We start from the raw sequence: 3,984 nt of genomic DNA on the forward strand, positions 1-3,984 counted from the left end.
TCCTCTTGAGCTTTTTTCCACGTTTTCATATCACAACCGTTAATTTGGAGTGTGTTTTACTGGGTGACAGAACAACAGCGGAGGATTTTAAACAAATTTTATGGGGAAAAAAATAAAGCAAGTCTTTGTATTCAGCCTCAATTACCTGGGTACCTGGAAATTAAAATGCATTGCAGTGAGTTATCTTGAGACGTCTCCTGATTAGAAAATATAATCCGCCTGTTAAAGCCAAGTTCGATTATGAAATGATATCATATTAATGATTTGAAACATACAAAGAAACAGCCATCGATCTGAACCAGCAAGGCATGGCAAATGGAGTCTGAGCTCAGGTAGAGAAATATCTTAAAAGGATGACTAATAATCACACACCCTGCAAGATTTTTTGAAAGTTCAAGTAATTATACATTATTAAGCACTCTCAGAATCACAGGTTAAAAAAAAAATGTTCTTCCCCAAACACAATGTTTTCTAGGTTACAGCATATCAAGCATGTCATCACAGAACCTTTTCTTTTTTTTTTTTTTTTTCTAAACTAATACAATCTTTGCAGTAGGAAAAAAAGAAAACCAAAGTCTTGTTTTCAGCTTTTCCGCAAGCAGGATAAACACAGAAAACAGGTCAGAAAAGGCGGAAATTATGCTATTGGAATTCAAAACATTAACCCCTAGAACCCTACGGACCCACCGGTGGGTCCAGCTGCTACGTGACCTTGTAATTTTAACAAACCCCCAGTATTGATGTAAAAAACACATTTGGCACAGTTTGGTGACATTTATGGATAAATGTGCCAAAATGGCCTCTCCGCCCTGGTAAAAAAAAAATGTGCTTTATTGTATTTCAAGTATATTCATATTTCCTATAGTTTACTGAAAATGTACTTAGACAAATTGTACTTTTTGTAAATATATAAAAAGTATACTAACATTACGCTTTCATGCTAATACTTTTAACACACTTTAACATAATTACACTATGTTACACTTTATAGAAATATATTATTAAAAAAGTATACTTTAAGTGAAAGTTATGTGTAATTTCTAAAGTGTACTTATTTTAAATTTGTTTTTACATATATTTTTGCTATATTTTAAATTGTATGCTCAAAGTTGTCATTGTAACGTACATTGAAAGCATATTTTAAAAGTACACATTTTAATATCGACACTGTAATATTAAGTTTGAGTGCATTTTAAGTTACATTTGAATCTAATTATGAAGTGAAGTTATATACGCTTGTACTTCAGGTAATTCTTTTGGAAAGTGTTCAATAGTATAACTACAAAAATGCACTTAAACCCTATTATGCAATTTTGTGCTGTGTGTAAAGTACACAGATAGCAATTATTGCAGTTGTTATGTAATGTTTAATAAGTTTTGAAAAAGAAATATGATACAATACATCTTACACACAAAACCACATTGAACAAAACACTAAATGTTCACTTCAAAAGTACAGGTGCACAAAAATGTGTGTTCTGCTGAAAAGCAAGTGGTTTAAAGCTGGTGCAGTGCTACATTATGATCTAACAAATAGCATAACCCACATTGCAACAGAAAAGTTAATACTGGCCAAATGCAAAAGAAATAAACTTAACACATTACAATTGTCTCAAGTGTTCAAAAAAGAACATTTCATTAGTATTGTTTAATGGATCAAAGCAGGGCTACTGCAAACAAGACCAATTGGTGAGTGCACATATTTAAAAGTCGCTGACAGCACTTCATGCATATAGGAGTGATATGTGGAGGTTGTTTGGCCTTGATGTCTGTAAAGTAGTAGCTCCCCAAGAATTTTAGTCTTGGGGAGTTTTTGGTTCAGTACTGATATCAGAATTCCCATAGACTTTGAATGCACCACACCTGCACAGCAGTTAGTCACGGCTCCTCCCTGCTCAGAGCTAGCGTGCTTTTCTTTTAAGGCCTTGGTCTGCATGGAGAGAGGTAACTTTCAAAACATTCCCATTTGGTTTTGAAATCTTAAGATATCTGTATAAAACGCGATTTTGATTATTATATTTGTATTGTAGAAACAGGAGATGTAATCGGTTGAGCAGGAAGATTTGCTGTATTATTGTGTTGAAGAATATCCTGGTGAGTTCACATGAACCTGTGAATGAAATATATATATTTTTTGAGATGTAAAACCAGTCAGGATATAATGTTTTGTAATATATGTAATTTTACTAGCTCTTTTGATTTATTGAATGCATTAGCACAGTGAGAAGGAGGCTAACACACCCCCCATGTGCTCTTCTAAAAAAGAAAATGCACTTTCAAGCTAGCTACATCTTGTGTGATGTTGCTGTAAAACCCCCACAAGGGGTTAACGTAAAATTAACCCTTCATAGGTGTCCTGGATTGTTTTTTCCAGATACAAGTATTGACTACTGACCATAATGATTTCTTAGACAGTGAACCACATGTGAATTGATAATTTTACTTTATATTTTTGTCTGTATAAATGTGGTAAAAACCAATTTATATTATGGTGATTACATGATTTATTTTCCAATTGAAGTAATTGCTCTGCACATTTGTGTGCAGGCTGTTTTTTTTTTTACATAGTTGCAGAATCTGCTGTTACAGCTGAGCGGTTCATTGTATGGACTGGACTAGACTCCACCAGAGATGTTGATGCAGAATGTTCCCAATGTGAATGCCATCCGGTTCCCTGGAGGGTGGTAGGAAAAACAAGGAAACTTAAGGATTTTTCTTCCCTTTCTTTCTGCGGATTCATAATTTTTTTCTTTTCTGAGATCTCTGACAATTTTTGTTGTTACTTTGTTTAATTTTTTTGATCAGATCTGATAAAACCACTTGATGCATCAGATTTATTTAAATTCAACTGAAATGGACAATTTTTTTTTCTGGTGCACTTATGGACCCTGGTATATCATACTGATACAATTTGTCAGACTTTTCTGATGTACTGCTCAAAAATACTATGAATTTACAGTATCTCTCTGTTTGGTTAACAGACGCTGTTCTTCTGGAGTTTCCGTAGACAAGTGTCTCTGATGTGCGCACGGCCATCAGACGAAAATGTAACAATGAGCAGTTCAGCCAAAAAAAGGAAAATAATGTGTGGTGGGCGTGTTTTTGTATGGTGCGAGGGTTTAGGGGTGCAATAATAAGGAATGTTGTTTTTCATTGTTCAGTATTCCTCTGCGTTCTTTAAAGTTTATTTGTAATGTTTAGGTCTGCTGCCTGAAATTGACATATTTCTACAAAGTGTACTAAAGTACCAATATTTGAAAATGTGTTGTAAGTTTTATAATGAAAATGGTTAACGTCGATATGTAAATGTTTATACATTCTGAGATAGTACAAGTTATATTATTTGTAATGTACTATAATTTGGACATGTTTCAAATACATTAAAGTATATTTTTTCATCTGCACGGAAGTATATCCACAAGTCTTTCAGCATTTAGTATACTGTTAATACATTTGCAAGAATGTGCAAGGTAGAAAGTAGTATAGCAATGTAATGATAAAGTATATTTACTATTAACTGCAAAGTATGCTTTTTTAGTAATTGGAATAAGCCAACAGTATAATTAAGCATATTATTACCACAGTAAGAGTATATTAAAAGTATAAAGCTTATATATTTTTAAGACACTAACAAATCATTTTTAATGTAGTTATAATACAACCATAGTGCACTTTAATTTGACTAATTAAGCATATATTAGTACATATAAACTCATATACTTAAAGTATACAAAATATACTTTAAGTTGTTCCACTTTAGCACATCAAAGTACACTAAATACACTTCAAGTTGAGCTTGTCCACAATTTAATTACAATTAAAATATATTTAGTACAAAATTAGTTGTTCCAAAATAGCATCCTTCAAGTTAACTAATCATAAACACACTTAAAGTATAGTAATGATTAGTGTGCCTTCAAGTACACAAAAGTATGCTAAATTTTAGTACACTTAGCACATTTATTTTTCAGCAGGGCGCCTAAG

At 32.6% G+C, this 3,984-nt stretch overlaps 1 long non-coding RNA gene across 1 annotated transcript; it reads left to right on the top strand.

Annotated features, from left to right (window-relative positions):
* Positions 1-1,170: 1,170 nt before the first annotated feature.
* Positions 1,171-3,075, top strand: LOC119782561. The gene is made up of 4 exons (XR_005280676.1): positions 1,171-1,944; positions 2,031-2,094; positions 2,548-2,684; positions 2,982-3,075. It is a non-coding gene; the product is annotated as an uncharacterized LOC119782561 (long non-coding RNA).
* The last annotated feature ends 909 nt before the right edge of the window (positions 3,076-3,984 follow it).

This window comes from Cyprinodon tularosa, unplaced genomic scaffold, assembly GCF_016077235.1.
Source record: "Cyprinodon tularosa strain WSP-4 unplaced genomic scaffold, ASM1607723v1 ctg195, whole genome shotgun sequence".
In the NCBI taxonomy this organism is placed as follows: domain Eukaryota; kingdom Metazoa; phylum Chordata; class Actinopteri; order Cyprinodontiformes; family Cyprinodontidae; genus Cyprinodon; species Cyprinodon tularosa.